Source organism: Nicotiana tomentosiformis, chromosome 2, assembly GCF_000390325.3.
Source record: "Nicotiana tomentosiformis chromosome 2, ASM39032v3, whole genome shotgun sequence".
Classification (NCBI taxonomy): domain Eukaryota; kingdom Viridiplantae; phylum Streptophyta; class Magnoliopsida; order Solanales; family Solanaceae; genus Nicotiana; species Nicotiana tomentosiformis.
In genome coordinates, this window is record NC_090813.1 from 186,872,415 (window position 1) to 186,885,740 (window position 13,326).

Below are 13,326 nucleotides of genomic sequence, written 5' to 3' on the forward strand. Positions count from 1 at the left end.
ACCAAACCTAATCGGGTTTTTTAATCGGTTTGGTTTGACTTTTCGGTTTGGTGCGGTTTTTCGGTTCGGTTTGTACACCTCTAACCACAAGCACGATATGATTGAGCTCATATGAGGCTCCAAGACTTTAAGTCTGTTTCTAAATATAATTCTGCGATGTTCAGAATTACTTCTAAATTGAAACTCTGTGGAGATAGTATCACTGACTATGATATGCTTGAAAAAACGTTCACAACGTTTTATGACTTTAATACGGTCTTGCAACAACAGTACCGAGAGAAAGGTTTCAAGAAGTACTCTGAGTTGATTTCTCTTCTCCTTGTGGCTGAACAAAACAACGATTTGCTCATGAGAAATCACGAAAAATCGACCCACTGGGTCTACACCATTGCCTGAAGTGGATGAGGTGTATTCCCATTATGCTAAGCTTGGAAAAGGTCGTGGCCCTGTTCGTGGCTAAGGAAGAAATTTTTCTGGTGTTAATCATCCCCCAAAGAAAAATAATCACCAAAACTGGAAAGGGAAAGATGAGAAGCCAAAAGCAAAGGGTTCAGAAATTAAATGCTATCGTTGCGGTGGAAAAGGCCATTGGGCAAATATTTGTCGTACACCAAGACATTTGGTTGAGCTTTATCAAGCATATCTAAACAATAAATGCCTTGAAGCTAATTTTGTCTATGACAATAAATTTGATATCACCCACTTGGATGTGACACACTTCGTTGAGCACCCTGATGAAAAAATAGACCACTTGATCGGTGATGGATCTGTGGTTAAAGATGATTGAGTAGCTTGATTATTATTATTTTTGTTTGCCTATTCGTAGTAGCTAGTGAATAAACATCATGTAATCATAGTTATTTACACGAGTATTAGTAATAATCATTAGTATCAATTAATATTATTTGTTTTATGAAATAGTGTTAGTTCATTTTGATTAAATATAATTATAGTATTTGTTTTAAACAATATTTTAGTTTGCTTAGTTTAAGGATTATTCTTTATTAAAGTAATAAATCGTTGTCTGCCTTGCTTTTACATTTCATCCCAATTCAAGTTAACTTTGAAAGTGAATGTACTACTTTTCTACTATTAGCCTTTGAAAGTGAAAGTACTGCTTTTCTACTATTAATTTTGAAATATTAAAGCATAAACAAATATTTGTAGCCGGATATTTAGGTGTTCGTTATCAAAGACTAATACGATGAGTTACTATAAATATACTACTTTAATTTATAGTTTAAACTTGGTGATTGGCTAACTTTTCCATCTAGCACTATAATTAAAAATAGTATTAGACGTTAGAACGTCTTTGAAACAAAATAATAAGTATAAATCAGCATGATGACACCTTTTGAGAAAATGATAAGTGTAAATAAAGCTCAATTACACTATTAGTTGCGTAATTGTTATTAAAATGTCATTATTTATCATTGGTTTAACTTTGTGTCACGACCCAACCCGATGAGCCGCGACGAGTGTCCGAATTCTACCTGTCGAACACCCTTAAGCATGCGACTAAGATATAAACGTGAATAACATCCACTGAATTATGAGAATAACATGCGGGAGGAGAACCTGTCCAAAAGATATATGTACATATACGTGCGAAATACGTAGGGCGAGCCGACAAGACTGCTATAGACAACTACATATCCAAAATTGGAAACTGGCAAGGCCACATACTATCCAACTATACATACTGTCTACAGACCTCTAATAAAATATACAACTGTATAAGGACGGGACTAGGCCCCGCCATACCATATACATATACAAGCATATCGTACCAAAATCAAAAGCAGCTCCGGATCAAGTGGAGCACGCCAACTCTCGCTGATCAAGAATCCTAAGAAGGGGGACCGTCACCTTGTCTACCTGCACCTGCGGCATGAATTGCAGGCCCCGGGAAATAGGGCGTCAGTACGAATAATGTACTGAGTATGTAAGGTATAAAAATCAGTACATAACGGACATAGATAAAACATGGAATAAAGAATTCCGCCTTTAAGTCTAAATCACTTTGTAAATCCTGAAACATTTATAATGTCATGCACGTGCGTATAAATGTCGTGTCATGCATAGTTATAGGTGTACATAACATCATCCAGCCTCTGAGGGCATCCCATCATATCATCTCGGCCACTGTGGGCAAAATCATCAACATGTACCAGTTGTTCAGGTGGTGGTGCGTATATAACGCCGTAACCTTTTTCCATATATATATATATATATATATATATATCGTAAGTAACTCAGTGCTCCATACGGGGGAAATGAAAGCAGAATTCGTTTGGATCTTCCCACATGTTTAATCTTTTTTTAGCGGTTTCCCAAGAGACATGTGATACCTTTTTATTCATTCGTCACACATCTGGAGATAGTATCTACCCTCTTTTATATGTCGATGATCTTTTTTTTACTGGTAGTGATCAACAGGGAATACTTGCTCTTCTTTCGTTCTTGCATGCTCATAAAAATATGAAAGACTACCTTGTGTGCCTAACATCCACTCCTTCTAGTCGAGTGCCTTGCGCGGCTCCCCCAGATATGCCTTTAATAAGTCCTCCACCTATTCTCGTGTGATTGGACACTGTTGAACCGGAAGAGATTGCTGAGGATGAGTGTCAAAAATTATAACGATAACTAAGAGAATTAGAGAGCTAGAGCTAATAAGTTCCTTGTGTTAGAATTTGGGGGGGGGGTGTGTGTAGGGTGGGTGGTGACGAAAAAAAATGAAATTTGAAAAAAAAAAGTCTTCTTGGAGAGAGAGAGGTGGAGTTAGATGGGTGGGTGTGAGGGGAGAGGGGGTTGGGGTTAGATGTGAGGGTAGGTGGAGTTTTTCCTCCATTTCCAAGGAAATGTGATATCTAGAAAAATATTTTCCAAAAGAGGGGAGGTCAAGAAAATTAGCATAGGCTCAAAAGGGATGGTGAATGGTATAAAGTATTTGGGTAGTTGAAAGAGGGTTTCCCAATCCCTGAAAATGCCAAGTACAATACATACAAGGATGAAAATTGAAGATCATGCAAGGCATTTATTTATTTATTTTATTTTATTTTTATTTTTTTTGCATTAGCATTGATACCACAGATATTCCTTCCACCTATCTTTAGTGCCTTGTCAAGTATAGAACTCTCGTTGGGTGATTTCTTCTTCACAATGGATACCCTCCCCTCCATCAGTTTGGGACAAACTCCCTCGGCTTTACCTTGTAACTTGAGATGCACTTGAACTCAACGTTGGTTGCTTCAAATTGCCTGGAAAAAACTCTCTTGTAACAAATTCTAGTCGTCATATTAACTTCCCAAACTATATGCCCCAGTTTCACGCAATTCAGACTTTAAATGATCTAAAAATATCTAAATTTTTACTTATTTCCCTCAAATATCCCTGTCATTTTGAAACCTTGTTTCATTGTTTCATGATTAGACTAACTTTTAAGACAAGGCTGAGAATTTCACGTGCATGTCATGTCACTAGAGTCACCATGAAAAGAACTATAAAAGGAAAAGAGAGCTAAACAAAAATTGACTGTCTTTGTTGTTGTTTATGCTTGCATGTGTCTTTCTTCTTCATACCCCAATTTTTATGGGATTCTATGGCTCAGTTAGGGTTTAGAGGTGAAATTGTTGATATCTGGTTTTAAAAAATTCTTTTGATTTTCGGGTTAGTGGTCCCAACTTATTTTAAATTTTAGATGTGTATGTTTGTGGTAGTTAACTGAAGAATAGAAATGTAATGACCTGGCCGGTCGTTTTGAGTATTACAACCCCGTTTTCCCATTTACTTCTCAATTTATGCTTTACAATTATTTTATGACTTATCAGATTAATTGATTGAGATCCGGTGAGGCTTTGGAATGATTTGAAATACTTAGTTCAAAGGTTTAGAACTTAAGTTGAAAAGGTTAACCGGATTTTGACTTATGTATAACGACCCCAAAGAATTTTTGCTATGAAAACTAAGGTTTTGTGGTGCCGAGGAAGATTAATTAGTACAAAGGTTGTAGCTCGGACTTTTTGGGTTGAACAATGCACTGGAAGTAAAGGAAAAAATTTTGCCGGAAGAATGCCATTTTTGAGGCCCACTATTCGGTCGCAGAATCACTATGTGGACCGCATAATGGCCGCAGATTGAGGCAACATTGCCTAGTTCTGGAGGCCATTTGTGCGACCCATTATGCGGGCCACAGAAGCATTATGCGGTCGCATATGCGACCGTAGAGTGAGTTTCGAAGCTTCATTTTTCTGATTTTATAAACCCGAACATATTCTTATAAAACACTATTGGGGGTCATTTTAAAGGGTTTCATCTGATTTTTTAGAGAGTGGTGAGAGCATCTTAGAGAGAGAAAGTGAAGACTTAGTCAATTGTTTATCAATTCTTGTTTAAGGCTTGAAGATTTCACAAGGATCTTGCTAGGGTTTCAAAAAGGTAAGCATCTCTTTCCCCCAATTCTTCAATTTCAATTTTTGGGGTAAAAGATGAGAGATTAAGAGTATCATTTATACATACACGTACGAATAGGGTTGTGAAAAGATTATTGAGTTCAAATGGGTAAAGATTGGATTGAAAATGGTAGAAATCTTCAAAGACTTTAATTGAAGATTTGAGGGTCGAGTTGATGTCGGAATTTTGTGAAATTTGTATTGTTGGACTCGTGGTTGGATGGGCATTCATATTTTGTAACTTTTGTCGGCTTCCGAGATGTGGGTCCCACAAGCGATATTTGAGTTAAATTCGGATTTTATTGGAAAATTTGTATTTCCTTATGGAATTAATTACAATAATTGGTATTGACTGAATATAACTAATTGTGGCTAGATACGAGGCTTTCAGAGACCAATTCTCGTGGAAAGGGCATAGCGAAATAAAGAATTTTACGGTTTGAAATAAGTAACAATTCTAAATTTGGTCATGCGTATGAAACCCTGGATTATGTGTTATGTTATTGATTTTGAGGTGACACGCATGCTAGGTGACAGGCGTGTGGGCATGCACCGTAGAAATTATGACTTGGTCAAATTCCATGGAACTGTGTAGTTAAATAATCTGTTGATATCAGTACATTCTCTACGTGTTAGAGAAAATTGAGCTGAGACTTGTATTAAAAATCATGCTTAGATATATGTTGGTATTATTGGTACCCACTAGGGTCATTTTTGTGGTTGAATTATATGTTCAAATTGTAATTTCACACTCAGTCATGTTCATTCATTTCATATTATATCTCAATCTCTGTTGCTATTTATTGATGCATCATATTATCATTTTCGTGCTAATTTTCATGACATCTTGAGTCCAGGAGAGGTTGATGATTGAGTGAGTCTGAGGGGTTAATTGTGAGGATATTTATGGGATCGGGCTGCACGCCGCAACATGTTTCATTTCCATATGCCATGATTGGCTTGATATAGCACTTCGGCTGAAGGAGCCCCTCCGGAGTCTGTACACACTCCTAGTGAGTGCGGGTACCTTCTGAGTGCGAGTGTGAGTGTCGAGTGTCGAGTGCTGAGTGATTGTGAGGAATGAGTGACTATGAAGTTGGAGTGAATAGGAGGACTGAATGACTGTTACTCTGAGAGGATGCGTTGATTCCATTATTTCTGCATTTCAGTTGTCATTATCACTGTTTTGGAAAAACTCAGAAAGGCATTACTTATGTTTCAGTCAAATTTGATATGAAATTACTATGGAGTTTTAAATGTTGAATTTGAAAGCATACCTACCTTTTCATGTTGGAAATTACTGTATTTGGACTTAGTTGTGAAGATCTTCACTACTATTAGTTCTTTATTTATTATTGTTACTTACTGAGTTGGTTGTACTCATACTACACCCTGCACTTCGTGTACTAATCCAGGTGATCCCGTACACCGCGGGTGTTGATTCTTTCGCACAGTTAAGTTTTCGGAGATTCCGAGGTAGCTGCCATGTTTCGCAGACCTTGTCTCTCCTTCCCTATCTCCTTGTTTACTGTATTTGGTCTCAGACTATTATAGACCGTGTTTTTCAGACTTGAAACATATAGATGCTCATGTACTCAGTGACACCGGATTTTGGGAGTAAATTTATATTCAATATTGGTGGGGCTTTTCCCCTTAAATTAATTATCATGTTTCCAATATTTAAAAGAAATTGTGGGTTATTGATGTTGTCGGCTTGCCTAGTATCGAGATAGGCGCCATCACGACATGTATAATTTTTGGGCCGTGACAAGAAATGTCAACTTTATGTGTTTCTTTTAGCTTGTTTGGATTTATTGGTTGCTGCCAAATATTGGGTCCCCTGTTTGACATACATTTGCTTTGAAAATGATGGTTATGTGGGTGTCATAGTGTTGCGTTCCCTGCTGGTGTCATAGTATTGTGTTCCCTACTTTGTTTATTGCAGTGTGGCTCTTAATTTGCTACTTTATTTTATGGCCCCCTCCCAATAATGCGTGTGTCCCTTTCTTACAGCGTGTACCTCATTAAAGTTGGTTTCTTTATTCATCTATATTTGTACCTTATCTATTTAATATGTGCCTTTTTTATTGTTTATTTAGATTTTCTACTTTTGAAGTATTTTTTATGTGTTGTACTTCTTGTTATTTCTATTTTCTATGCCTTTTCTATTGTTTATTTAGGTTTTCTGCTTTTGAAGTATTTTTTATGTGTTGCACTTCATTTGTTTTCTTATTTCTATGCATTTATGTTATATTCTTGTATTTAACTACTTACTTGTTTTGTTCTTATTCTGCAGCCTATTATCAATGGTATTAGTTGATTTAATGTTTCATCATGGTGAAGATTGGATTAAAAAGCAACAACCGGTGTATTCAAGCAAGAATGTGCACACTAAAAAGGTTATGACACTAACTTGCTTTCTTTTGAAGACTTAGTGGATGAATATAATCCAAAGTTGGGGTATATAGGGGTGCAACAACTAATAGTTATGGGTCCCTCAGGTAAATACTATAAGATAGAAGGGGATGCTAGGATTAGGACTTGGTTGGATTTTGTTGGTGACTAGTTTACTGTTATTAACCTCTTCGCTGTAGAAGGTTGTGAACTTACAGATACCTGACAAAGTTAACCACACTGAGTCATACACATCAGAACTTGAAGTTTTCAACGACTGCAGTGGTACTGAAAGTGAAGAAAATGAGCCTGATGCTCAAGATTTTTCAGAATATGATTCTGATGGACTGGAGCAACTTCAAGCACAAAAGAAAAGGTGCATCAATGATAAGTTGACTGACTATAAAGAGTTAGATAAGTCAGTGTCATTCAAAGATATACCTGAAACTAGGAAAGTAATCTACATGTACTGTCTTGCAAATGGATATGAATGAAAACAACTTAAAAGTGATCCATCAAGGCTCAGGTACATCTGTGAAGATCCCTTCTGCCCCTTTATTTGTCATATTGCTAAGGATTTTGCAGGAGGTGGGGTTAAATTCAAGACCTTAAAATTAGAGCACAAATGTGAACCTGTATTTGAGAACATTAGAGTTGATGCAAATACAATAGTTGCATACTTCAAAAGAGGGTTGCAAGATGATCCAAAAGTTAAGGTTAAAGAGATGAGGGTAAGCTTGAAAGTTGCTTTTAAGATCAATGTTAGTGAATCTAATTGTAAGAGGGCAGAGAGAATGATCTTGGAGAAACTTGGAGGTAGTTTTTTTAGATGAATATAATAAGCTTGTGCTTATGCTAATGAACTTAAGTTTAGTAATCCTGTTACTGATGTGATAATTAATTTATCAAAGGATACTCTTTCTGAAGGGAAAAGAAGGTTTTTAAGAATGTATATATGTTTTCAAGCAATGAAGTTTGGGTTTAAGAGTGGACTGTGACCTTTTATTGGGCTAGATGGAATATTTTTAAGAGGGAAAGCTAAAGGTCAGCTCTTGGTGGTTGTTGCTCAAGACTCCACAAATTATTTTTATCCATTGGCTTGGGCTATTGTTGATAAAGAAACAAAATTAACTTGGAACTGGTTCCTAAGTCATATATAAAAGTCATTGGACCTCAAGGTGGGTGAAGGCATCACTTTTATATCAGATATGCAGAAGGTATGAATAATTTACTAGCTTATTTTGTTGTCAATTAATACTTTAAATATGTAGTTACTAGAGTTTTATCTTTCTGCAAGGGTTGATTAGTTCAATCTAAAATGTTCTCCCTGAGGCACACTTTAGGTTATGTGTAAGGCAAATAGAGGAAAATTGGTGCTTCAATGCAAGAAATTGCATGGAGTACATATGAGAAGAACTTCCAAGATCAGATAAAGAGTATGGGGTAGGTTGATGATGATGGTAAGCAAGCTGTTGAGGATTTGTTACAGTATGCACTCAAATGTTGGAGTGGGGATTTCTTTGATACTGTTTATAAGAACCAATCAGTTGATAATAACCTGACTGAGTCATTCAATTCATGGATCTTGGAAGCCATACACAAGCCAATTATCAAGATACTTGTGGATATCAGAATCAAGGTCATGAATATGCTTAATGAACATGAAGATGATGTGTGGACATGGACAAATGAATACAGTCCCAAAACTATGGACTTGTACCATCAATTCATGAGGATTATATGAAATGTCATGATAATGGTAGTGCTGACCATGGTTATGAGGTGACTGAAAGTAATGACAGATATATTGTGAATCTGGTTTCAAAGAAATGTACTTGCAGAACATGAGATCTTTGTGGCATCCTATGTCCTCATGCAATTTGTGATTTAATGTACAAGAAAATTGACCCTCTAAGCCAGATTAATTGGTACCTTAGCAAAACGGCTCATCTTCTAACTTATTCATACTAGTTACAACCAGTGAGAGGAGAAAAATTCTGGAAAATAGAACCCTCACAATACATGGATCCACCTCCTTTTGTAAAGATGGTTGGGAGGTCAAAGGTTAAGATAGTGATAGAAAAGAATGAGGCAGTTAATAGGCAAGGGAAGTGGTCTCAATAAAAGAAAGACAGGTTATGACATGTAGAACTTGTGGTGAACCTAGACACTATGCAAGGGGATGTGCCAAGGTAATCAATTGCTTTACATTACTATTTTCAATTTAATATTTTTGCTTTCATCATCTAACAATAACTTTCTTTTTTACTAATAGCAATCTAAAGAAAAGTAGTCCATTAGAGGAAGATCAAAAGGAATGTAGAAGAAAAGGCAAAAACTGTACTGGATGAAGCCATTGATGATGATCAACTCAGATCCCCAACTGCTGAAAATATGCCAAATGAAGATGAAATACTATTATACTCACCCTAAGCTAGTCAGATAAGCCAATCCAGCAACTTCAAGTTTATGCCAACCCCTTCAGTGCCAAGGCATGAAGCAAGCAATAGTGCTTTTCCAAATTTCGACTACCCTGACTTTGATGATGAACCTGACATGAATGTACGACCAAAGAGTATATCAAAGGCAAAGACTAGACTCCAAATGAGGCAACAACAATATACAACAGTTGAAACAAGGGAAATTGGGTTTGTTGGTGATGCAAGTGGTGTGAGTGAGCCATCAAAACTTCCATACTCAGCAAAAAAATCACTTGGCAGGGTAAATATGCTATAACTGGTAATCAACTTAATAGACAAAAACTAGCCAAGTTGCAAGCAAGAAGGGGTAATAGTAAGGAGCTGAACTCTGATAGGATTTGAATGATAACTGGATAAGTGGACTTTATTTAGGATGTAGCTAACACTCAGAACCAAAAATCTGATAAAGATACCTTGAACACAAAATAGTTTACATAACACCAAAATTACATCATTAGTCGTAACACTAATATTATATATGCAGAATCTAAACATAGGATTACTAAATAATCAAACCAGAATTCACTAAAAACATTATACATACGTACTCATTAAAAAAATATCATAACAATACACATCAAAGACGATTCTACAGAAGGTCACTTTAATATCGACGCTGTAATAAATCCAACAAACAATGCCCATGAAATCATAAGCAACATCCTCGTGTTTAACACTTTGTCCTCCAATTTTCTGACTTTGGAAGCTTCAGCTTGGTGTAGAACCTTCATGGCAATTAATTCTTCTTTCAATTTGTTCTTTTCAATTTTAACCGCTTCCAAAGACAACATTGTAACCAAATCCCTATTATGGGATATTTCATCTTCCTATTCAAAATAACCTCAAGAACTAAACTGCGGAAGACAAAGCAAAGAAGAACAGAAAGGCTTTAAGTAGACCAAAAATCAAAACAAACTGAGAAAAAGCCAACTTTTGTGACAGAATTAGAATTACACATACCTTAGACTTCGGACATTGATGGGAGAGAAATTTGCAAAAGATATGAGCCCTAATTTTTCAACAATGGAGCCTAAATAAGCGTAGGGAATTATGGGTAGGGGTGTTCATAAAAACCCGAAAAACCGAACCAAACCGACCAAAAAAATCGATACTTTTTAGGTTTGGTTTGGTTTTGGTTTTGAATTTTAAAAATCGATCAAATTTGGTTTGGTTTTGGTTTTAATCAAAAAATAACCAAAAAAACTAATCAAACCTACTATAGAAATAGCTATTTAAAATTTATTATTATACCTATATATATATATATATATATATATATATATATATATATATATATATATAAAGTTTATAATATTTTATGGTACATATTAATCGTTTGTATTTTTTTGGCTAGTTTTTTTGCTATTTTAATAGTCTAATTCTTTGCCTTTACATTCTAGTTTGATTGGTAGTTTTCTTTTGCTAAGTACAAGAATTTATTTCATGTTAAAAATAATTATTTTTTAATTGAGTACTTAAATTATTCATCACTATTTGATTCAATTATCATCAATATTTCTTGGTAAATGATAGATTTCTCAAAGAGCAATTGGTTTGATAGTGTTACGTTGAAAATGTTGTCGGCGGAATATGTGTTTGGTAGTGTATGTCTCATATTAAGAAAAAACCCAAAAAATCGACAAAAACCGACAAAAATCGAATCGATAAAAAACTGAATTAATTGATTTGGTTTGATTCCAATATTTTAAGAACTAACTTACTTGGTTTGGTTTCTTTTTAGGGAAAAATCGATCCAAATCGAACCATGAACACTCCTAATTACGGGTAGAATCGGGTTGGTATTATTAGGGTCAAGTTTTTGGATAGGGGTTTTAATTTGGTGGGATAATCTGATGTGGCGGCTGAGATGGAAAAAAAGTTGGAGGGGTCAGCTACCATAGTGGACGGCCGTTAGGGTTAGATTTTAAAATGGATTGTTAACGGTTGGGACTGTAATGGGCGAAGAGTATAACGGGGTTAGATGTAAAAAATAAGCGATAGTAAAGGGGCAATTTTGGACCTTCTCCCAATTTTTTAACTCAATTTCAACTACAAATTTTGACTCCAAAATCAGTTCATCCAATCTTCCTCAAATTGTGTATATTGTCTTGATACTACGTGTTTTTGATAAAACATTGATACTATGTAGTTTCATTTTATGTGAACTTTTTCAGAGTTTATTTGACTCCCCAAATAGTAATAGGTTCACATAAAATGAAATAGACGAATTATATAATTAATAATTCATAAAATTTGTGAAGATTCACAAACACATGAATCAAAAGTGCACATGTCATTTAACAAATTTCGTCAATGTCACATTCAGAAGGATCAAGATAAGGATTCGAGCATATTTGAGGGACTAAACTAAAAATACAAAATTTTCCTAACAACTGTAAGTAGTTCCTCCTATAACTTAACTTTTAAATTCTCACATGAACAAGTGAAGCTTGCTCAGCTGGTAAAAGCACTTCCACCTACGGCTGTTGGGTTCGAGTCATGTGGAAACACTATAGATCCTCCTAATTTGAAAAGGGTTTTAAAAAAAGAAAAAAAAATCCACACATGACATTCCTCTCGCTGCATACAAGTGGAAATCAATGGAACGCTTGGAAAGCCTGGAAGATATGAGGAAGGAATTGGCGAGGTGGGACTATGCAGTGTTCTATTATCAAAAGGACAATAAAGGAGGCACGATGCGGTGAGCAGGGTCTTGTTAAATCGTTTATGAGGATTTACGAGCAAATAAAGGAGCAGATGGCCACCGATGAGTATGCTTCTCTCTCTCTCTCTCTCTCTCTCTCTCTCTCTCTCTCTTAATTTTTGGCTCTTTTGATCTGTAATTTTCTTGGGTTTTGTCTATTATTTGGTAATAATATTGAGATTTTAATTATTCTTGTCACATCACCTTAACGATTATAGACCCATTTGTAAATTTAACTCAAATCACTCCCGGGAAATAAAATTACACAAACATATACTTGCATTTCTTACTCGAATTTTTAAGACTCGGGGCAATTGGTTAGATCATTATATCCTCCGTTTTCTTCTTCTAGCGTATATGAGCTCCAAAATTATAAGGAGATGACTATATACTTTGAGGAGATCTTCATTTGCAAATTCTCAACTCTGATTGATTATATATTCCTTCAGGAGTTCTCTTTGGAAAATGACTCCAACACCCTTGGGTGATGCGAAACCATACAGATTTGACGATTTGAAAGATATGATTGAAAACTTTGACTAGGATATTGCAAAGACTATGCACGGGAGATTGTACAAAGGTGTCATTCGCGATGACAAAGGCGGACAAGTGCTAGAAGTTACTATCAAGACATAGGATTTCTTTTTTCCAAACCAGAGGTACTATGGTGACCATCGGATTTTGTGTATGTTACATATCGGATCTCGTTTCTCTTTCTCTCTCCCTCTCCCACTCTTTATCTGAGTATTTGTGGCTAAACTATTTGGAAAATTTGCAGAATGAGCATGAAATATTGACGGATGAGAGTGATAATCTTTACGATTAGATAAGCCTATCTAATTGTGAAAATAATAAAAATAGAAGTAAAATTTAACAACTAACTGCAATAGATAACCAAATAGCTGGTAACAATATCGCTCGGCATGTACAATAACCAATACTCTAGAAATACACAGTATTCCCAAAATCCGGAACATCATAAGTCACAAGCTACAGAAGAAAACTAGTATCTCTATAAAAGATACTAGAAGTACAGAAGGTAATTGACACAGAGGAGAGTAGAGGGGGACTCCGAGGTCTGCGGACGCGACAGATATACCTTGAAGTCTCCAACTGTCACTGCTCACTGATGACGTGACTGATAACGAGCACCTGGATCTGCACACAAAACATGTGCAAATGAGTACACCATAATGGTACCCAGTAAGTGCCAAGCCTAACCTCGGTCGAGTAGTGAAGGGGTCAGGTCAGGCCCACTGTAATGTAATAAATAAGGCAGGGGAATATAACACTATAT

The 13,326-nt window shown here is 35.8% G+C and overlaps 1 long non-coding RNA gene across 1 annotated transcript; it reads left to right on the top strand.

Annotated features, from left to right (window-relative positions):
- The first annotated feature begins 11,626 nt into the window (after positions 1-11,626).
- On the top strand, positions 11,627-12,830 carry LOC104105893 (uncharacterized). The gene is made up of 2 exons (XR_688454.4): positions 11,627-12,096; positions 12,479-12,830. It is a non-coding gene; the product is annotated as an uncharacterized lncRNA (long non-coding RNA).
- Positions 12,831-13,326: the final 496 nt, after the last annotated feature.